This window comes from Tamandua tetradactyla, chromosome 1, assembly GCF_023851605.1.
Source record: "Tamandua tetradactyla isolate mTamTet1 chromosome 1, mTamTet1.pri, whole genome shotgun sequence".
Lineage (NCBI taxonomy): Eukaryota > Metazoa > Chordata > Mammalia > Pilosa > Myrmecophagidae > Tamandua > Tamandua tetradactyla.
In genome coordinates this window covers 143,781,409-143,805,963 of record NC_135327.1, presented here as the reverse complement: position 1 = coordinate 143,805,963, position 24,555 = coordinate 143,781,409, and the positions used below count along the sequence as shown (strand labels likewise).

General features: G+C 39.4%; 1 pseudogene; it reads right to left on the bottom strand.

Moving 5' to 3' along the window:
* Window positions 1-526: 526 nt before the first annotated feature.
* Window positions 527-24,555, bottom strand: part of LOC143681430 (LIM domain-binding protein 1-like) — a 40,466-nt pseudogene continuing 16,437 nt past the window's right edge.

The window sequence follows — 24,555 nt, the reverse complement described above, 5'->3', positions numbered from 1 at the left end:
CCCAGACCCCAACTTTCACTCCCCACCCTCGGCCCTAGATTCTTATCTTCCAGGAGTAGGCAGGTAACTGGACTTTTATTAGAGGAAGGCAGGAAACATGAGTGGTGTTTGTTTGTTTTTTAACTTACATTTTTAATAACATAAAAACCTTTAATAGTTTTTAAAAACTTGGAACTGGGACAGGTAGCAGAAGGGAAGAGGGGTCCAGAGCTACCCACTCTACTACCTGCCACTCATGGGGAGAGCTTGGGGGAGGGGCACAGAAACAAGCCTCATAACTCTAAGTCCCTAAGGGCTGTAGTTACAGACAATTCCTGGAGACCGGAGGATGAAGAAGATGCCCTGGAGGTACTCAGGACATTTCTAAAAAGCCCAGAATCCACGTGGGCATCTGTATCAGTGCCTCTTCCCCCAGGAGGCTCTGCAGAGGCCTGGCCCAACCCAGGGCCACTGAAGGGCAAATCCTGGCACCTGCCCCCACTGAGTCCAGCTCCTCCCTGAAGTGGGAGGATGGATGCTGCCCATTTCAGATGATCAGTCTCTTCCGTCTTCTACTCCCTGGGGCTGTGAGGGGTGGGGCAGGCAGGCAGAGTGCTGAGCGGCCATGACGGGCCTTTACTGGATACTGGGACATGGGGCTTTCCGATTTGCTCTCTTGGCTAGACAGAGGCTTGCTGACCCAGGTGCTGTTGGCACAGTGTGCAGAGAGTTGTTAGGGCTGCTCTCATCATTACTGCTGGTGGCCACATCAAACTGAATGTTCTCCAGCTGGGTGATGAACCTCTTGACCTCATCCCTAAACCCCCTGCCTGTCAGGCAGGTTCCGCCATCACCTCATGGCTGGGGAGGGCAAAGGTGCTGGCTGGGCAATTCTTGCTCTTGCTGATGTTGGTATTGTTGCCTCCTACCCCCACCCTGAGCTCATGCTGCTGCCGCCAGACATTTTCCATTTACGCTGTTTGCTGGGCTGCGGTCTCCAGCCAGCCAGCTGTGCTACCATGCGCTGCTGCTCTGGAAAAGGCAGGTCTTGAGGCAGTGGCAGGGGCTGAGGCCCTGCATGGACTCGAGTGTCACACAGAGTCAGAGGTAGTAGAGAGTGGAACTGAACAGGCCATACTGGGTAATGTTTTTGGAGAGCTGATGTGGCATCTGGAGGTCCTGGGTACGCATGGCGAGGATGCTGCAGTGGATGAGTTCTTGGTGCTATGGGATGCTGAAGTGCCATGTACTCCATGTACACTGGCCCTCGACACACACCTGCATGATTAGGGGTTTGCTATGCTGGGTCACCATGCTGCCCTGGTCACAGTGGAGGGACACAGACTTGCTGTGGAATGCCTCCTTGAGGTTCTTGAGGAAATGGTAGAGTTCCGAAGCACCCCTCTTAGAGATGCTGCAGAAGTAGCATGGAATCAGGGCCCAGCCAATGGTATATCTTTTCAGTTCATCCTGTAGTCAAAAAGTGACTGTTAATGTGGCAATTAACTAGAACTCAGTCGTGAAAGCATCCCTCCAGAGATTGTCTCATGCTTCTGTCCAGTTCTGAAGCCTTTTTTTAAAAATTTTTTATTAATTAAAAAAAAATTACAAGAAAGAAACACAAACATTCCCAACACATACACTCAGCACTTCACAATATCATCACATAGTTACATATTCATCATCATGATCATTTCCCAGAACATTTGCATCAATTCAGAAAAAGAAATAAAAAGACAACAGAAAAATAAAACAAAAGCAGAAAAAAAAAATTTTACATACCATACCCCTTACCCCTCCCTTTCATTGATCACGAGGATTTCAAACTAAATTTCTTTTAACATTTGTTCCCCCTATTATTTATTTTTATTCCATATGTTCTACTCATCTGTTGGCAAGGTAGAAAAAAGAAGCATCAGACACAAGGTTTTCACAATCACACAGTCACATTGTGAAAGCTATATCATTATACAATCATCATCAAGAAATATGGCTACTGGAACACAGCTCTATATTTTCAGGCAGTTCCCTCCAGCCTCTCCATTACATCTTGATTAACAAGGTGATATCTACTTAATGTGTAAGAATAACCTCCAGGATAACCTCTTGACTCTGTTTGGAATCTCTCAGCCATTGACACTTTGTCTCATTTCACTCTTCCCCCTTTTGGTCGTGAAGGTTTTCTCAATCCCTTGATGCTAGGTCTTAGCTCATTCTAGAGTTTTTCTCAGTTCCTTGATGCTGAATCTCAGCTCATTCTGGGATTTCTGTCCCACGTTGCCAGGAAGATCCACACCCCTGGGAGTCATGTCCCATGTCAGTTCTGAAGACTTTTGTTAAGCTGGAATATTCTATAGCCACTTAGGTTGCCACATGGAGTGCACTTCCCAATTCTAGGCTGCAAACATGTAAGTGGGTACATGAAATTTGAGCCCACATCCCCACCCAGCGTGGTGCCATTTGGGGGCTCCTTCGGAGATTACAGCTTGAATGTCTTTGGGAAACAACTAGGACAGGCACAGCCCACTGACACCATCACACTGCCAGGGGTCTAGCCGAGTCACCCCCCACCCTGCGTGAGGACAGGCGAGCGTTGAGCTGCCACCACCTCCCACCGACCAGCTACCCCTACCAGGCCTCAGCCCAGTTATGTCCCCTGCAGCCAGAGGCCTGTCAGGTGCAGAACAGACAGGACAGTGGGTGGGTTTTATTTAATGTTATAATGCTAATGAACCAAAGAATTAAAACCAGAAACTATTAATAGTTGTTGTATCTTTTTTATCTTCTACGCTTCGGTACTACTTGTTCTTTCTGCCTTTTCTTTCTTTTTACCTTGCATGCCTAGCTATAATTTAAACATAGTTTTAAGATAATACAGGACCTGTTTTATTCCAAAAAGCAATTAAAGTAACTTATAAAAGTACAAACAACAACAACAACACTAATAATTAGATGAAAGGAAGAGAGGAAATTATGGTAAAAAGACTAAAGCTAGGGTAACATTAATATTTCAAAACTATTTAAGATATATGTGACAGATTTTTTCTTGGTTAAGCCATTGGAAGATTAATGCTTTCCTGAATATTTCTGGAAGTTCTTTTAACTCCACAGAAAATTCCTTCTTTGAAGATACTTATCCATAGGAGCCATCTGGCAGGATGAGCCAATAATTCCAGCCACAAGCCTTAAATCCGTACAATGTATCAGTTTGTTTTGAAATCTGTCCTGCTTTCCATCATGGGAAACTTGCTCTTGGGCGCACATGAATCTAAGTGGAATTTAGGTGAGAGGTACCTGAAGACAGAGCTTTTGTTGTTATATATATATATGTTTATAAAGGAGCTGGAAACAATGAGGCAGCAAGCAGGATTTCAAACACAGGCCACCTATTTTTAGTGTCAACATTTTTTGTGTGTAGCTAATAAATTCTAAAAAATGACAATACCTACAGTGAAAAGATCACAAACCTTTTGTTGGCATTTGTGACATGTTATCAGCCAGCAGAGGGAGACATGGCTATACTCCTTTTAGCAGCTGTGCTCTTCCAGCAAGCACCAAAACAGCTGACGGTCAGCCTATCATCAAACACATCTTAGAGAGCACAGAGGCCAAGTTCCACATTTTTCAGATGAGGAAAATGAGACCCAGAATAGCAAAGTGACTTGGGTCAGGGCAGGCACTCCTCTCCTCTTCAGCTCCCGGTTTGGTGCTCTTTCCTCTATAGCTGACTTCTCAAAGGGAGCAGTGCTCCCCTCTGAGCATTTTTTAAATGGGCAGTTGGGGTGTTTTTGGTTGTCATAATGATTGGGCAGCCACTACTGGCATTTTCATGGGTGGAGAGCAGACAAATAGTGTCTGCGGTATGGAGACATGTATGCCTAATGAAGTATTACCCTCACTCCACACAAATTTCAAATGTCCTATCAGATATGGTGATGGCTTGAAGCTTTATGAACCCCAGAGGATCGTGTTGTTAAAGCTAATCCTTTCCTGGCCTGTAGACATATTGTGGGTGGGACCTTGTGATTGGGTTATTTCAGCGGAGGCATGTCCCAGGTGGGTCTTAAACCTCTTACTGCAGTACTCTATAAGAGGAGGGAATTCAGAGAAACACACAGAAGGCCAAGAGAACAAGACACAGAAGCTGAGAGAGAAAGCCACAGAAACAGAGAGGAGGCCAGTGAAGCCAGAAACTGGAAGCAACAAAACCTGGAAGAGAAGGGAGAGACCAGCAGCCTCTGCCATGTGCCCTACCACGTGACAGAGGAGTCCTGGGTTGCCATCAGCCTATCTTCAGAGAGAAGGTATTGCCTTGATGATGCCTTGATTTGGACATTTTCATGGCCTCAGAAAAGTTAGCTTGTAAACTAATGAATTCCCATTGTTAAAAGCCAGCCCATTTCTGGTATATTGCATTTCAGTGGCTTTACCAAAGTAAAATAGATATTCACAGGGGTAGAAAACATGTTTATAATGATCTGAGCCTAAAGTTTAACTTCATTTAACAAATGAACACAAAATTTTTTTGCACATTTTAAACATACCTTGAATTGCCCAGGAATGTAATTTCCATGTATGTCAAGGGAAGATTTGACTGTGTCATCTCTGAACTTTACTGAGAGTTGTTCACTATTTCAGAAAACTATTGCCTGTGTCAGCAATATCTGGGATATTTTACTCGCCCATACAACACCCCTGCATTAGTCTGTGCTGGAGGTGATGTATCACTGTGATCCTAGGTAAAGATGCAAGTACCTGATTATATCATTAAGCCGCCTTCTGTAGTCATGCCTGGACATTTACATATTGAGAGCCTTTTTCTTTTATTTCAGCTTTCTAACACAGGGCATTATATGATCTTATATGAAATTTTATGTGAGGGTAGATTTTATGTTCAATGAATTTCATTTATAGATTAAAAAAAGTGAAGAGAGTTTGTTGGTTTGAAAGTATTATGTACCCCTGAAAAGCTATGTTTTAATCCAGGTCTAATCTTGTGGGAGCAGCCATTTCTTTTAATCCTGATTCAATAATGTAGGTTGGAGATTTTTTATTAGATTATTTTCTTGGAGATGTGGCACGCCCAATTTTGAGTATGAGCTCTTGATTAGTTTACTGGAATCCTTTAAAAGAGGAAACATTTTGTAGAGAGAGCTGCCAGAAACAACAGAAACGACTCAAGCCCCAACAAAGAGAGCAGATTGAGATACTTGGAGAACATTTGCTTCAGAGAACAGAGACACGGGTGTTTGTTAATGCTTGGAGCCCACCAGATACCACCATGAGATGTTAAGCAAGCCAGAACCTGGAGAAGCCAAGAGATGAGGCCAGCCCCAGAGAAGCAAAATGAGGAACCCCCACAGGAGCAGAGGCTGAAAGCAATGGAGCCCAGGAGCAAGGGACCAGCAGATGCCAGCCCTGTGATTACCCAGCTGACAGAGGTGTTCCTGCCCAATCAGCCTTTCTTGAGTGAAGGCACCTTCTTGTTAGTACCTTAATTTGCACACTTTCACTTCTTTAGAATTGTAAACTTGTAACCTATTCAATTCCCCTTTTTGAAAGCCATTTCTGGCATATTGCATTCCAGCAGCTTGCAAACTAACCCAGGGGGCATTACAAAATATTTGTTACAGCTTTTGGAGTTGCCCCAGGGGTCAGGTGTGGAGTTGACCCCTTCACCAATGGCAACCCACACCCTGAGAAAGGACAGGTGAGACACCTTTGGATCCTTTGGGAGAGTGGGTCATAAAGCTGTCTGGCCGAAGCCTGTACTGCCGCCTCTGGGAAGGACCCCCAAAACTGGAAGCAGAGTACCAAGAGGGAACCCAGTGGCACACAAAGCCAGATGTGATTGAGCAGAGTCCAGTTTCACCCTCCAGGAAAGAAACTGTAGGGTCCAGTGCAAGACACATCCACATTGTATCTAGCAGTGGGTTTCTAAATGATGCAAATGATTGCATCCCTACACCTGAAAACTCTTTCTTGGCTTGTCTGACTTTGAGACCAGTGTCAAATCCTCAACAAGCCTTCCAGGGCCCTTGCCTGCTTCTATAACCTTGCCTCACCCTGCTCCAGCACTGAGCAGGAGGCCCTGGGCTTTCCTGAGGCCCCAGCCACCAAACTCCTTGGTCTTCAGCCAATCTGTTCCATCTGTACCAAAGTTTTTCCCTCTTCTTTTTGACCAGCTGCTTATTTTTTAGGGCTCAGTTTGCATGTGCCACTTCCTCAGGATGGCCCACTATGCCCTCAATCCCAGGCATTAGTGACCCATTGAAGGCATCTGAACAGAGAAGTGTTTATTTGGAGCCATCATAGCTGACTGCGCTTTCAGGCTATGAATCTGGCAGCAATTTGAAGATCGCTACAGAGTCTCCCTGTTGCCACAGGTATTGTTGCTCTTGGGAATGGATCAGCTGAAGACAGTTTCCCACCTCTGGTCCAATAATCTACCATGTCAAAATGATATCAAGGTGGCTGATGGGCATCCAGGCTCTCCCTAATGGTCCATGGAGTCCCAGGAATCTCCATGGCTGTGGGGACTGGAGCTTTGAAGAATGATGGAAAGGGCCCAGGTTCATCTTGAACAACCCAATTCTCCAGAAAGAAGGGACTCTACAACTCTTACCAGAGCAGGGCAAAAGGGAAAAGAGCTTAGAGTAAGAAAATATCTTTCCTCTACCCACACTCTTTTCTTAGATGGTACCTTTATAACCAGGGGTGGGTGTTGCAGTGAGGGTACTTACCAAGATGGAACACCCATTTAGAGGAACCAGGCTTTTTCTTGAGACCAAGAAATGGAATTTTTTGTAAGGGAAGGCTAGAATTCCTGGGTAAGCCTAAGCCCAATAAATAAAGTGCCTGCTGGGCACTTGCCCTGAGAGCATGGAGATGAGGCCAGATGTCCTTCCCTGTGGGGGGCGGGTATAGAGCTGTGGGTCTTAACTTCTTTGGGCCACAGACCTTTTTCAGGATCTATTGAATGCTCTGTCCCTCTTCCCTGAAATCTACATATATGCCCACAGACAGTGTTTGCATGGCAACCCCAGAAAACCATCTGGGTGCTGGTTTAGAAATCCCAGCTAAAGAAAGAGTCCTGTAGGAAAGAGGCAGCCCTGAGCCATGTCCCCTGTGAGGTGTTAGGGGCTAATGAGGGATGCAAGTGACATGAAGAATCCCAAGTAAGGCAAATCCAAACCAGATTGCTATAATGTGAAGTGAAAATAAGAACAAGATTTATGTATATGCTGCATGACAATTCTGTAAAAATATGCACCTATAAAGAAAAAAATGGAAAGGCAACATGGAGATATGAAAATAAGAAATCTGATTTTAAAGTGTGTTTGGGGCCACTTGCTGTCTCATCCCCTTTCCAAAGAGATGACAACTATTATCGGTTTAGAGCAGGGGTTGGTAAATCATAGTTGGTGGACCAAATGTGGCCTACAGGCTGTTTCTGTAAATAAAGATTTATTGAACACAGTCATTCCCATCATTCATTTACATAATGTCTATAGCTGCTTTTGTGCTATTGTGGTGAAGTTGAGTAGCTGTAACAGAAATGGTATGGTCCACAAAGCTAAAAATATATACTCTCTGGTCTTTTACAAAAAAAGTTTGCCAAATTCTGGTTTTGAGTACAATATATATCACCTTTCCCCATGTATTTACATATGTGAAAAAAAATATACATACATACATATATGTCTATACCCATACAAAATATATAGTTTTATGTTTAAGTTCGATTATATACATCACATATATAAATGTATGACATTCTGCAACTTTCCTTTTTTTTTACTCATTAATATACCTTAAGAGCTCCATTTGAATACATTTAGATCTGCCACTTTATTTTATCATCACTGCATTATATTTTTATATATCATAGTTTATTTAGCAATTCCTCTGTTGGTGGACATTCATATTGTTTCCAGTTGTTCAATATTACATCATTGCTGCACTGAATGTCATATATTTCTACTTGGCTACATGTGCAAGTGTCATCTAAGAGAGTACTCAAGGAGTTCATCAGACTCTTGGAAAACCTTCCTTGTAGGTAAAGATTTTTGACATGTACCATAGTATAATTTTCCTATTCTATCCTAAGAGATCATTTTATGTAAGTTGCAAGCAAGGGAATAAAATGGAAGCATAAAATATTCTGTAAAATGCATATATGTTACATTCTGTATGGAGACACAACATTAAACATTGTAGCATGGACTACTGTTTCTTACCCGTTTACCTGTGTTGTCTTGGACATTGTCTCCCTTGCTATTAGGTTAGCTGAATTAACTAGCTAACTAACTAGTTTAAGTTTGTCTAAATTCTGGCCAATGGAATGTAGGTAGAAGTGATGCATACCACTTCCCAGATGGGCCCCTAACAAGTTCTGTGGGATCCTCCCCACCCTCTACCTTCATTCATTGGTTGACTGAATGCAGAGGGCCCTGTCCAGCATTCCAAGAAAGCCCCAGAGCAAAAGATCACAAACTTTGGTTTCAGGATCCCTTCATGCCTCTAAAAATTATTGCAGACCTCAAAGAACTTATATATATACATATACATATATAGGCTATTGGGTATTGATATTCATACATTAGAAAGTAAAATGAAGATATTTGAAAACATTTATTAATTCATTAAAAAATAATAATAGGGTAGGGCGGTGCAATGGTGGCTCAGTGGCAAAAGTTAAAACTATAAAACTTTTAGAAGGAAACATAGGGACAAATCTTCATGACCTTGAATTAAGCAATGGTTTCTTAAATATGACACCAAAAACACAAGTACCAAAGGAAAAAAATTTTAAACTCAACTACAAAAAACAAACAGCCCAATTAAACATTAGTTCAGGGATCTGAATAGACATTTCTCCAAAGAAGCTATTCAAAAAGGCTAATAAGCACATGAAAAGATGCTCAACATCATTAGCTGTTAGGCAAATGCAAATGAGAGCCACCATGAGATACTACTTCACATCCATTAAGATGGTAATAATAACAATAAGAATAAGAATGGATCATAAATGTTGGGGGAAAATGCTGGGAAGAAATGTAAAATGGTGCAGCTGCTGTAAAAGACAGGTTGGGAGTTCCTCAAAGAGTGAAGAATTGCCATTGACCCAGCAACTCCACTGCTAGCTATATACCCAAAAGAGCTAAAAATGTATATCTACACAAAAGCTTATTCGTAGTAGTAAAGAAAAACAGTCCAGGTGTCCATTAACTGATGCATGGATAAACAAAATGTGATATATCCAGACAACAGAGTATAACTCAGTCATAAAATGAAATGATGCACTGATATAATTTACACATGTATGAACCTTAAAAACATTAAGCTAAGTGAACGAATTCAGATACATAAGGTCACATATTGTACAATTCCATTTTTTATGAAATGGCCAGAGTAGGCAAATCCATTGAGCCAAAACAGATTTGTTCTTGACAGAAGATAAGAGCAGGTGGGATTTGGGAGGTATGTGACTTCTTTTTGTGGTGATGGAAATGTTCTGGAATTAGATAGTGATTTATTTTTGTGCAACATTGTGAAATACTTAAAAACCACTGAATTATACACTTTAAAATGGTTAAAATGATGAATTTTATCTCAATTAAAGTCAAGTAACATTAATAAGCATGTTAATATATAAAATATGTTAATATAAGTGATGTTTCTTGTTATTTTAACATTTGTTCTCTCTCTTATTTATTTTTATTCCATATGTTCTACTCATCTACTTATCAAGGTAGATAAAAGGAGCATCAGACACAAGGTTGGTGGTAACTTTTGTTTAGATGATTTCCATGGAGGTGTGTCTCCATCCATTGAAGAGGAAACATTTGCTGGCTTTAAAAGAGGAAACATTTTGGAGAGAGCCCTTTTTGGTAGAGACAAGTGAAAGCCAGCAGACACTGCCATGTTCGCCATGTGCCCTTCTAGCTGAGAGAGAAACGTTGAACATCATCAGCCTTCTTGAGCCAAGGTATCTTTCCCCGATGCCTTAAATTGGACATTTCTATAGACTTGTTTTGATTGGGACATTTTCTCAGCCTTAGAACTGTAAACTAGAAGCTTATTAAATTCCCTTTCTTAAAAGCCATTCCATTTCTGGTATATTGCATTCTGGCAGCTAGCAAACTAGAACATCCAGCAAAATTGTCCTTCAAAAATGAGGGGGAAATTAAAACATTTTCAGACAAAAAAATCACTGACCAAGAGACCGGCTCTGCAAGAAATACTAAAGAGAGCACTAGAGACAGAAAGGAAATATGAGAAGTGTGGAGAAGAATGTAGAAATGAAGACTATCAGTAAAGGTAAAAAGAAGAAAAATTAGATATGACATATAAAATCCAAAAGGCAAAACAGTAGAAGAAAGTATTACCCTTATAGTAATAACACTAAATGTTAACTGGATTAAACACCCCAATCAAAAGACATAGACTGGCAGAATGGATTAAAAGACAGGACCCATCTATATGTTGTCTACAGGAGACACATTTTAGACCCAAGGACCACAAAACTTTTAGAAGAAAATGTAGGGAAATATCTTCTAAATCTTCTAATAGGAGACAGTTTCCTAGGTCTTACACCCAAACCACAAGCATTGAAGAAACAAATAGATAAATGGGAACTCCTCAAAATTAAACACTTTTGTGCATTGAAGAACTTCGTCAAGAAAGTAAAAAGAGAGCCTACACAATGGGAGACAATATTTGGAAATGATATATCAGAGAAGGGTCTAGTATCCAGAATATATTAAGAGATTGTTCAGCTCAACAACAAAAAGACAAATAACCCAATTACAAAATGGGCAAAAGACATGAATAGACACTTCTCAGAAGAAGAAATTCAAATGGCCAAAAGGCAGATGAAAAGAAGCTTAACTTCCCTGGGTATTAGGGAAAAGGAATCAAAACCACAATGAGACATCATCTCACACCCACCAGAATGGCCATTATCAAAAAAACAGAAAACAACAAGTGCTGGAGAGGATGTGGAGAAAGAGGCACACTTATCCACTGTTGGTGGGAATGTCAAATAGTACAACTGCTGTGGAAGGCAGTTTGGCAGTTCCTCAGGAACTAAGTATTGAATTACCATATGATCTGGCAATAGCATTACTAGGTATATACCCAGAGGACATGAGGGCAAGGACACAAACAGACATTTGCACACTAATGTTTAAAGCAGAATTATTTACAATTGCCAGGAGATGGAAACAGCCCAAATGTCCATGAACAGAAGAGTGGCTAAACAAACTGTGGTATATACATATGATGGAATATTATGCAGTAAGACAAAACAAAGTTATGAAGTATTTGACAACATGGATAGACCTTGAGAACATTATGCTGAGTGAGATTAGCCAGAAACAAAAGGACAAATACTGTATGGTCTCACTGATATGAACTAACATTAATTAATGAACTTGTAGTATTTCAGTTAAGAACAGAGACCATCAGGAGATGTTCACACAGAATGTGAATTACTGATCATATATGTAGAATGGAATGATCATATGTTAAAAAAAAGAATTCTCCACTTGGGGAAGTTGAATTTCCCCCTTTTTTCACCATTCACCAAGGGGACTTGCAAATACTTTTTTATTCATTGTTCAAACCACTCTGGGATTTATCAGGGCATCACTCTGGATAAACCTACAAAATCTCATGCCCTACTCAAGGTTCCACATACTTACGCTGTTCAATTAAACTGTCCATATAAGTTATATTCGGAGATGCACTAGTTAAAATATAAATTTTGTACCAAATAATCACTTTTTGTTTTAGTCTCACACATAAAGTTTTAAAATATAAATTACCATCTACTTTCAACACCCTGCAATATTGACATTCCGTTGTTCTTCCTCACACAAAAATATTTTTTTAATTTGCACATTTAATCATTATCTTTGTACACTGTAGAGGTTCCTAGATTATACTATCTCAGTCTTTATCATCTATGTTTCCTTCTGATTTCATTTATGCCTCCAGCCCTCCTCCCTCTCTCATTCTCATATTCAGCTTCATTCAGTGTTCTAACATTATTTTATTAAAGTTCGCTAGTATTGTGCTATCCATTTCTGAATTTTTACAGTCAGTCCTGTTGCACAATCTTTATCCCTTTGGCTCCAATTAACCAATGTTTACCCTATTTCTATCTCCTGATGGTCTCTGTTCTTAACTGAAATTCTACAAGTTCATTCATTAATGTTAGTTCATATCAGTGAGACCATACAGTATTTGTCCTATTGTTTCTGGCTAATCTCACTCAGCGTAATGTTCTCAAGGTCTATCCATGTTGTCAAATACTTCATAACTTTATTTTGTCTTACAGCTGCATAATATTCCATCACATGTATATGATATATATATGTATACATATATATATATCCCATGACTGTTCCTCCTTTGTATGTTGGCAGCAAACAACTGAAAACCTTTGAGTTTTCAAAGGTCCAGACAGAGGAGAATTTGCCTGAGCACAGACGATGCTTGTACTTAACTCTGATGAGACTTTGTACTAGTTTTAACCTTGTATTGCATTTGATTGTTACTGAAATCCTTCAAAGTTTTCTGATATTGTGATGGAATTAATGGTTTTTGTATATGAGGAAAACATATCTTTTTTAGGGTCCAGAGGGTTGAATGTGCTGGTTTGAAATGATGTATGTATCCTAGAAAAGCCATGTTTTAATCCTAATCGCATTTTGTAAAGGCAGCCATTTCTTCTAATCCCTATTCAGTATTGTATGTTTGAAACTGTAATTAGATCATCTCCCTGGAGATGTGATTTCAACAAGAATGATTATTAAACTGGATTAGCTGAAGGCATGTCTCCACCCATTTAGGTGGGTCTTGATTAGTTTCTGAAGTACTATAAAAGGGGAAACATTTTGGAGAATGAAAGATTCGGAGAGAGCAGAAAATGCTGCAGCACCAGGAAGCAGAGAGCTCATGAGCCACTGACCTTTGGAGAAGAAGAAGGAAAATGTCTCCCAGGGAGCTTCATGAAATAGGAAGCCAGGAGAGAAAGCTAGCAGATGATGCCATGTTCACCATGTGCCCTGACAGCTGAGAGAGAATCCTTGACTGTGTTCACCATGTGCCTTCTCATTTGAGAGAGAAACCCTGAATATCACTGGCCTTCTTGAACCGAGGTATCTTTCCCTGGGTCCCTTATATTGTATATTTCTATAGACTTGCTTTAACTGGGACATTTTCTCAGCCTTAGAACTGTAAACTAGCAACTTATTAAATTCCCCTTTTTAAAAGCTATTCTGTTTCTGGTATATTGCATTCCAGCAACTAACAAACTGGAACAACCTCTTTTGTTGCTCAGATGTGGCCTCTCTCTCTCAGCCAACATGAGAAGCAAACTCACTGCCCTTCCCCTCTCTACATGGGACATGACTGCCAGGGGTGCGGACCTTCCTGACAATGTGAGACAGAAATCCTAGAATGAGCTGGGACTCAGCATCAAGGGATTCAGAAAACCTTCTCAACCAAAAGGGAGAAGAGTAAAATGAGACAAAATAAAGTGTCACTGGCTGAGAGATTCCAAACAGAGTCAAGAGGTTATCCTGGAGGTGATTCTTACACATTATATAGATATCACCTTTTTAGTTAAGTTATAATGGAGAGGCTGGAGGGAAGTGCCTGAAAATGTAGTGCTGTGTTCCAGTAGCTATGTTTCTTGAAGATGATTGTATAATGATATAACTTTCGCAATGTGGCTGTGTGATTGTGAAAACCTTGTGTCAGATGATCCTTTTCTCTACCTTATCAACAGATAAGTGAACATATGGATTAAAAATAAATAAATAATAGGGGGAACAAATGTTAAAATAAATTTAGTAGATTGAACTGCTAGCGAACAATGAAAGGGAGGGGTAAGGGGTATGGTATGTATGAATTTTCTTGTTTACTTTTAATTTCTTTCTCTGAATTGATGCAAATGTTCTAAGAAATGATCATGATGATGAATATACAACTATGTGATGATATTATGAGTTACTGATTATATATCAAGAATGGAATGACCATGTGGTAAGAATGTTCATGTTTGTATGCTGTTATGCTTAAAAAATTAATTAATTAATTAAAAAGAATAAATTGGGTAGAGGGAAATATTAGTGGTCAATGAGAGGGAGGGGTAAGGGATATGGTCTGTATGAGTTTTTCATTTTTTATTTTTATTCCTTTTTCTGGGGTGATGTAAATGTTCTGAGAAATGATCATGGTGATGAGTATACAATTTTGTGATGATATTGTGAGCCACTGATTGTACACCAAGTATGGAATGTTCATATGTTAAGAATGTTCGTGTTGTATGTTGATTGATTTTATTAATAAAAATTAAAAAAAAAATAAAGCTGAAAATAAGTAGATAAAGTTTAAAAGAAAAACACATCAACCAAATACATGTATCAAAGTTTTTTAGACCTCTTATGAATAAATTGTTTCTAAAAAGATACTCAAGACTAAGGAAAACATTTGAGTCCTGATTGGATATTATGTTAAGAAATTATTTGCAATTTTTGATGTGATACTAGTATTGTTATTTAAAAAATATCTTATCTCTTATAGATACATACTGAAGTATTTGGGATGAAATTATATGATAATTGTGAATTGCTGAGCTAGGAGAAAAGATGAGTATGAATGAACATGAATGAACAACAAGATTGGCTGAATATTGCTAATGCTGATGTTTATCAATGGTTACATGCGGGTTTGTTATACTATTTGCTCTACTTTTTTCTTTCTTTCTTTTTTTTTTTTTTGCATAGGCAGGCACCAGGAATCAAACTCAGGTCTCTGGCATGGCAGTTGAGAATTCTGCAACTGAGCCACTGTCGCACCACCCAAAACTTTTTATTTTTTTAAGGACATTCATTCAAATTCTGCTCAGAAAGGGTGGGCTGGACTAAATGGCTTCTGAGCTTCCCATTTTTAAAACATACCTTTTCTGTTAAGTAATAATCTCTATTTATAAACTTCCTGTTTTTCATTAGACACATGAAAAAAAGTTGAAGCCTGTAGGATACATGGGGTCTTAAAAACAATTATTGATAAATCTGAATGCTGATATACTGTTGGAAGCATTACTTTAACAAAAGGAGCCAGGGGCATAGGAGATTAAAATGCTATTTAAAACTTCTTTCTTCTTAACTTGCTCAAAATGCTCACAGAAATAATCTGTCACAGGAGAAAAAACATGCTTCTTATCATCACTGTGAAACTCAAACAAAGCAAACTACATTTTTAGTCCAACTGGTGGGAGAAGAAAGTTTGTCTGATCTTTTCCATCTGAACATTTTCCAAATAAAAAAACTGAGGTAAACTGGAAACTATCCATGGGGGGAGGGTAATGGCACACAGGCTAAATAATTATGTCAAAACATAATTTTCAAAAAGATAGAAATATTATTCATGTAAATAGAGAATGAACTGAACATATGTCAAATTTTTTTTTTTTTTAACTCATCAATGAGCTAACAAACAAGAAGGTAAAGCTGATTCAAAGGGCATTTGAGGACCTGGTATTCCTTTGAAAAAGGAAGTTTAAAAAAAGATTGTTCACCCCAAAGAGTTTTTCTGATTCCACTTATGATTTTATGGTTCCATTTATATAACATTCTGGAAATGACAAATTTACAGAAATGGAGAACATATTAGTGTTGCCATGGGTTAAGAAGTGGGTAAAGTCTTGAGGGAGGAGGATGTGGCTATAAAATGACAATGTGAAGGATCCTTGTGCTAATGCAAATGTTCTGCATCTTTATTGTATCAACATCAATTTCCTGGTTGTCATATTACATTACAGTTTTGCAAGATGCAACCATTGGGGAAAATTGGGTAAAGGTTACAGAGATATATTACTGCATTATTTTTCACAATTATATGTGACTCTAATCTTGAAATTAAAAGTTGATTAAAAAAGTAAACATTGTTCTATTACATACAAAGCTGGTTAAGACAATATGACAATAAAATCATAACATCTGATGTTATATTTCTACCTGACAAATTATTTTCTATCTCTACTGGACAAAAATTTACACGTTACAAATACATGCACAAAATCTAAGACTTTAATCAATAGTGAATAGTGAAATGTGGAAAGATGGTGGCTTAGCAAGGTGTGGGATTTAGTTTGTCCTCCAGAACATCTGCTAAATAACCAGGAACAGAACAGAACAACAGCTGGGGCCACGTCAGTGACCGGACGCATAAAGCATACCCCAGTTGGGATCAGCTGGAGTGGCTGCGAGCCCCCCCAGAACCATGAGTTCCCCAAGCCACAGTGGCTGGCGTCCCTTCCCCACAGACTGCTTCCCAGAGGGGAAAGAAAAGGGACTTTACCAGCAGTAGGGGCTGAGCACAACTAAGCTCCAATTGTGGAATTAATTCACAAATTCTGACTATTAAAAATAGGCCCCAGCTCAGGTAAACCTGGTCAAAGCAGAGGTCATTGATTTTTGCCCCAGCACCGAGGGGGTAGGGCTGATGAAAAAATAAAAAAGAAAGAAACAGAGGTTTTTGTGGCTGTGCTTCTACAAAGGCTTGACTGCCTCTGGATACAGCAGCAGGGCTTCTCAGGCTGCAATTGCCCCAGACATAGGTAGAAACAAGCTTGTTTGAGAGCTTGTCTGGAACCTGTGCCTTACCCAGGGGAGGGGTGAGGCCCAACTCAGGTTGAATCACTCCCACAAGGAATACAGACCACAGGGCTTGGAAATCAGAAGCCATTAAAACCAGCCTACAACCTCACCTTTATCTCCACCACACCGCCAGCAGGGAGAGTCTGCTGAAGTTAAAGGTAACACATCACCTTATGCTGCGGGACCTGCAGGCAGGCAAGCACCACATACTGGGCTAGATAAGAAAAATAGAGTCCAGAGACTTCACAGGAAAGTTTTTCAACCTGCTGGGTCTCACTCTCAGGGAGAACTGATGCAGGTGACCCTTTCCTCCTGACAGGAGGCCAGGTAGGTCTGGGAAAATCTGGCTGGGGTGTATAATACCTAAGTAGACCCTCCTAAGGGTGGGGGGAAAAGGCACCATACAGGCAGGGCAAGAAACAAGCAAACAAGAACTGAAAAATTCTGCTCTGTTAAACAAAACCTAAGCTAGTGGTCCAGAATAAGCTAAACTGAATGTCAAAGAACAGACAACAAATTCACCCAGCAAGAAAATCCTAGGTAAAAAAAGTGAGTAAAATTTACAGAATAAACTACTTAAGGATATTAAATGTGTAGACACCAGCAAAAAAACCCAAATCACATTAGGAAAATTGAAGGTATGGTGCAGTTAAAGAAACAAACCAACAATTCAAATGAGATACAGGAGTTGAAACAATTAATTCAGAATGTTTGAGCAGACATGGAAAACTTGATAAAAAATCAAATCAATGAATTGAGGGAGGATATAAAAAAGACAAGGAATGAACAAAAAGAAGAAATAAAAAGTCTGAAAAAACAAATCACAGAACTTATGGGAATGAAAGGCACAGTAGAAGAGATGAAAAAAAAACAATGGAAACATACAACGTCAGATTTCAAGAGGCAGGAGATAGGATTAGTGAACTGGAGGATGGAATATCTGAAATCCAACAAGCAAAAGAAAATATAGGGAAAAGAATGGAAAAATATGAGCAGGGACTCAGGGAATTGAATGACAATATGAAGTGCATGAATATATGTGTTGTGGGTGTCCCAGAAGGAGAAGAGAAGGAAAAAGGAGTAGAAAAACTAGTGGAGGAAATTATCACTGAAAATTTCCCAACTCTTGAAAGACTTAAAATTACAGATCCAAGAAGTGCAGCATACCCAAAGAGAATAGATCCAAAGATACGTACTCCAAGACACTTACTAATCAGAATGTCAGATGTCAAAGAGAAAGAGAGAATTTTGAAAGCAGCAAGTGAAAAGCAATCCATCACATACAACGGAAGCCCAATAAGACTATGTGCAGATTTCTCACCAGAAACCATGGAGACAAGAAGACAGTGGGATGATAGATTTAAGATACTAGAAGAGAAAAACTGCCAACCAAGAATTCTGTATCCAGCAAAATTGTCCTCCAAAAATGAGGGAGAAATGAAAACATTTTCAGACAAAAAATCACTGAGAGAATTTGTGACCAAGAGACCAGCTCTGCAAGAAATACTAAACAGAGCACTAGAGGCAGATATGAAAAGACAAGAGAGAGAGGTGTGGAGAAGAGTGTAGAAATGAAGACTATGAGTAAAAATAAAAATAAGAAAAATTAGATGTAACACATAAAATCCAGGAAGGCAAAATGATAGAAGAAAGTACTACGCATACAGTAATAACACTAAGTGTTAATGGATTAAACTCCCCAATGAAAGACATAGACTGGCAAAATGGATTAAAAAACAAGACCCATCTATGCTGTCTGCAGGAAACACATCTTAGACCCAAGGATAAACATAGGTTGAAAGTGAAAGGTTAGGAAAACATATTTCATGCAAATAACAATCAGAAAAGTGCAGGAGAAGCTATACTAAATATCCAACAAATTAGACTTCAAATGTAAAACAGTTAAAAGAGACAAAGAAGGACACTATATATTAATGAAAGGAACAATTCAACAAGAAGACATAACAATCATAAATATTTATGCACTGAGCCAGAATGCTCCAAAATACATGAGGCAAACACTGAAAAGAGAAATTGACACATCTACCATAATAGTTGGAGACTTCAATTCCCCACTGTCATCAATGGACAGAACATCTAGACAGATGATCAATAAAGAAACAGAGAATTTGAATAATACAATAAATGACTAGACTTAACAGACATTTATAGAACATTATACCCCACAACAGCAGGATGCACTTTTTCTCAAGTGCTCATGGATCATTCTCAAGGATAGACCATATGCTGGGTCACAAAGCAAGTCTCAGTAAATTTAAAAAGATTGAAATCATGCAAAACACTTTCTCAGATCATAAAGGAATGAAGTTGGAAATCAATCATAGGCAGAGTGCCAGAAAATTCACAAATATGTGAGGCTCAACAAAACACTCTTAAACAGTGGGTCAAAGAAGAAATTACAAGAGAAATCAGGAAATATCTTCAGGCAAATGAAAATGAAAACACAATGTATCAAAACTTATGGGATGCAGCAAAGCCAGTGCTAAGAGGGAAATATATTGCCCTAAATGCCTATATCAAAAAAGAAGAAAGGCCCATAATCGAGGAATTAACTGTCCACTTCGAAGAACTAGAGAAAGAACAGCAAACTAACCCCAAAGCAAGCAAAAGGAAAGAAATAATGAAGATTAGAGCAGATAAATGAAATTGAGAACCTGAAAACAATTGAGAATTTCAACAAAACCAGAAGGTGGTTCTATGAGAAAATCAATAAGATTGATGGACCCTTAGCAAGATTGACAAAAAGAAGAAGAGAGAGATGCAAATAAATAAGATCATAAATGGAAGAGGAGACATAACTACTGACCCCATAGAAATAAAGGAAGTAATGACAGGATACTATGAACAACTTAATGACAGGATACTATGAACAACTTTATGCTAATAAACACGAGAATGTAGATGAAATGGACAACTTTCTAGAAAGGCATGAACAACCAACATTGACTCGAGAAGAAATAGACAACTTCAACAAACCAGTCACAAGTGAAGAAATTGAATCAGTCATTAAGAAGCTCCCCAAAAAGAGAAGTCCAGGACCAGATGACTTCACATGTGAATTCTAGCAAACATTCCAGAAAGAATTAGTACCAATCTTGCTCAAACTCTTCAAAACAATTAAAGAGGAGGGAAAGCTACCTAACTCATTCTACAAAGCCAACATCACTCTCATACCAAAGCCAGACAAAGACATTGCAAAAAAGAAACCTACAGACCAATCTCTCTAATGAATATAGATGCAAAAATCCTCAATAAAATTCTAGCAAATCGAATCCAGCAGCACATTAAAAGAATTATACACCATGACCAAGTAGGATTCACCCCAGGTATGCAAGGATGGTTCAACAGAAGAAAATCCATTAATGTAATACATCATATCAACAAATCAAAGCAGAAAAACACATGATCATCTCAATTGCTGCAGAAAAGGCATTTGACAAAATTCAACATCCTTTCCTGTAGAAAACACTTCAAAGGATAGGAATAAGAAGGGAACTTCCTCAAAATGATAAAGGAAATACATGAAAAACCCACAGCTAACATCATCCTCAATGAGGCAAAACTGAAAACTTTCCCCCTAAGATCAGGAACAAGACAAGGATGTCCATTATCACCACTGTTATCCAACATTGTGCTGGAAGGTCTAGACAGAGCAATTAGAAAAGAAAAAGAAATGCAAGGCATCAGAACTGGAAAGGAAGAAGTAAAACTTTCACTGTTTGCAGGTGATATGATACTGTACATCAAAACCCCCGAAAAATCCATAGCAATACTAGAGCTAATAAATGAGTACATTAAAGTGGCAGGTTACAAGATCAACAATCAAAAACCAGTAGTGTTTCTATACACTAGTAATGAACAATCTGAAGGGGAAATTAAGAAGAGAACTCCATTTACAATTGCAACCAAAAGAATAAAATATTTAGGAATAAATTTAACTAAAGAGTCAAAAGACCTATACAAAGAAAACTACAAGAAATTGTTAAAAGAAATCACAGAAGACCTACATAGATGGAAGGGCATACTGTGTTCATGGATTGGAAGACTAAATATAGTTAAGATGTCAATTCTACCTAAATTGATTTACAGATTCAATGCAATACCAATTAAAATCCCAACAACTTAGTTTTTGGAACTAGAAAAACCAATAAGCAAATTTATCTGGAAGGGCAGGGTGCCCCAAATAGCTAAAAGTATTCTGAGAAAAAATGAAGTCAGAGGTCTCATGCTACCTGACTTTAAGGTATATTATGAAGCTACAGTGGTCAAAACAGCATGGTACTGGCATAAAAATAGATATGCTGAACAATGGAATAGAATAGAGTGTTCAGACATAGACTCTCTCAGCTATGGACAATTGATCTTTGATAAGGCAGTCAAGCCAACTCACCTGGGAAAGAAGTCTGTTTAATAAATGGTGTCTAGAGAACTGAATAACCACATGCAAAAGAATGAAAGAGGATCCATATCTCACACTCTATATAAAAATTAACTCAAAATGGATCAAAGACCTAAACATTAGATCCAAGACCATAAAACTCTTAGAACAGGACCTCTGTCAAAGAGGTGAAAAGAGAAACATTTATCAGGAAGGGTCTGGGTCCTCAGGGGGGAGGAAAAGAGAGAGTGTGGGGAAGTCTCAGAGAGCCAAGGAGAGAGACAGGGACTCGATTTGGCTCCCATTGGACTCCTGCCCAACATGGGGAGAAGCCCCCAGTCAGATCCCAAAAGGCAGTATCGTCTGCTGCCATGAGCCTCCTTGGATCTACATGGCATGGAGAGGGGCCTCCTGACACCTCTGAGAAGAGAGCCAAGGGCTCAAATGAACCAAGGTTATGTCCTACGGAAGCTGCATTAGAACTCCTAGATTAAGCCAGGTGAGTGGGAAATTTCAGAGATCCAAGGAGATTGAGAGAGAGACAGGGAGGAGAGAGGAGAGAAGGGAGGGAGAAAGACAGAAGAGAATCAAGCAAGCAAAAAACAATGAAAACACATGGCCAAGCTTTCTGGTACACACCAGTACAGATGGTTGGAGAAGACAAGTGACTCCTGGCTGGCTTACCAAAATATGTTGCCAGATTTTGGCTTTGAGATTGTTGGCCATGGTGTGAGAAAGAATTCAAGAGCACAGCACAGAGTCCATATCTAGACCCCTCAGATTGCCTGAAAAGCATTTTAAGCCATGTTCTTAAAAGGAGCCCAATTTCCTTGCTTACATGTTCTTTCCCTCTAGCTTGATCATGGCAACACCTGGGACTGGAACCCGGGGAATTCTCTCCCTAGAATTTCTTGATTTGTAGCAAACCCTTTCTAGTCTCTTAGGCAATAGTCTAAGCAATAAGTTAAGAGCTATTTCTAAAAAGCATGAGAAAATGTACCACCAATCTGGTTAATTGAAATAAGCTAAGGGAAATCACTCAGGAGAAAGAGGAAAACCTGACTCTGCTCCAGGATAGGTTAGTGGAAGCCTTAAAAAAGTAAACTGACTTCCGGAGAAGATGGTGGCTTAGTAAGACGCGCGGGTCTTAGTTCCTCCTCCAGAAAAGCAACTAAAGAAACAGAAACAATACAAAACAGCTCCCGGAGCCACGACAGAGACCAAAAAGACAGCATACCCCATTCTGGAACGGCTGAACAGGCAGGGAGAATCCGCTGCGGTGAGATACCCGAGGGGCGCGCATTTTCCCGGCCGGGGCGGCTGGCGACTGGGGTCCCCTCCAAGCACGTGGCTCCCCGGTCTGACTGGGAACATTGGATAGCGGGGCCCTCCCGCCACGCTTGGCATCTCCCACCACGCTTGGCATCTCGGGCCAGCTGGGCAATTTGGACCAGCACTCCCCCAAGCCACAGCTGGCGACCCCCCCCTCCACGCGCGGTTTCCCGGGCCGACTGCGAGATTCGGATTGGCAATTTAAAGGAGCCACAGCATCTTTTACTGGTGGGCCCCGCAGACAGATGAGTGCCACAAGCACCACCTACTGGGCAGGAAAAGAAAAACAGAGCCCAGAGATTTCACAGAAAAACCTTTCAACCAGCCGGGTCCCACACCCAGGGAAATCTGATCAAATGCCCAGACACCAGCAGAAGATAATGGATGATGCTCGGAAAATTGAAGATATGGCCCAGTCAAAGGAACAAACTAATAGTTCAAATGAGATACAGGAGCTGAGACAACTAATGCTGAATATACGAACAGAAATGGAAAAACTCTTCAAAAACCAAATCAATAAATTGAGGGAGGACATGAAGAAGACATGGGCTGAACAAAAAGAAGAAATAGAAAATCTGAAAAAACAAATCACAGAACTTATGGGAGTGAAGGACAAAGAAGAAAAAATGGAAAAAACAATGGATACCTACAATGGTAGATCTAAAGAGACAGAAGCTACAATTAGTGAACTGGAGGATGGAACATCTGAATTCCAAAAAGAAACAGAAACTATAGGGAAAAGAATGGAAAAACTTGAGCAGGGGATCACGGAACTGAATGACAATATGAAGCGCACAAACATACGTGTTGTGGGTGTCCCAGAAGGAGAAGAGAAGGGAAAAGGAGGAGAAAAACTAATGGAAGAAATTATCACGGAAAATTTCCCAACTCTTATGAAAGACCTAAATTTGCAGATCCAAGAAGTGCAGCGCACCCCAAAGAGAATAGACCCAAATAGGCGTTCTCCAAGACACTTACTAGTTAGAATGTCAGAGGTCAAAGAGAAAGAGAGGATCTTGAAAGCAGCAAGAGAAAAACAATCCATCACATACAAGGGAAACCCAATAAGACTATGTGTAGATTTCTCAGCAGAAACCATGGAAGCTAGAAGACAGTGGGATGATATATTTAAATTACTAAAAGAGAAAAACTGCCAACCAAGACTCCTATATCCAGCAAAATTGTCCTTCAAAAATGAAGGAGAAATTAAAATATTTATAGACAAAAAGTCACTGAGAGAATTTGTGACCAAGAGACCAGCTCTGCAAGAAATACTAAAGGGAGCACTAGAGTCAGATACGAAAAGACAGAAGAGAGAGGTATGGAGTAAAGTGTAGAAAGAAGGAAAATCAGATATGATATATATAATACAAAAGCCAAAATGGTAGAGGAAAATATTATCCAAACAGTAATAACACTAAAAGTGAATGGACTGAATTTCCCAATCAAAAGACATAGAATGGCAGAATGGATTATGACCCAGCAATACCACTGCTAGGTATCTACTCAAAGGACTTAAGGGCAAAGACACAGACGGACATTTGCACACCAGTGTTTATAGCAGCATTATCTACAATTGCAAAGAGATGGAAACAGCCAAAATGTCCATCAACAGACGAGTGGCTAAACAAACTGTGGCGTATACCTACGATGGAATATTATGCAGCTTTAAGACAGACTAAACTTATGAAGCATGTAATAACATGGATGGACCTAGAGAACATTATGCTGAGTGAGTCTAGCCAAAAACTAAAGGACAAATACTGTATGGTCCCACTGATGTGAACAGACATTCGAGAATCAGCTTGGAATATATCATTGGTAACAGAGACCAGCAGGAGTTAGAAACAGGGTAAGATAATGGGTAATTGGAGCTGAAGGGATACAGACTGTGCAACAGGACTAGATACAAAAACTCAAAAATGGACAGCACAATAATACCTAAGTGTAATGTAACTATGTTGGAACACTAAATGAAGCTGCACCTGAAATATAGTTTTTTTGTTTGTTTGTGTGTTTGTATCTTTTGTTTTTGCTTTTTTCTTTTTCCTTTTTATATATATATATTTTTTATTAGTATTATTATTTTAATTCTCTTCTCTATATTAACATTCTATATCTTTTTCTGCTGTTTTGCTAGTTCTTTTCCTAAATCGATGCAAATGTACT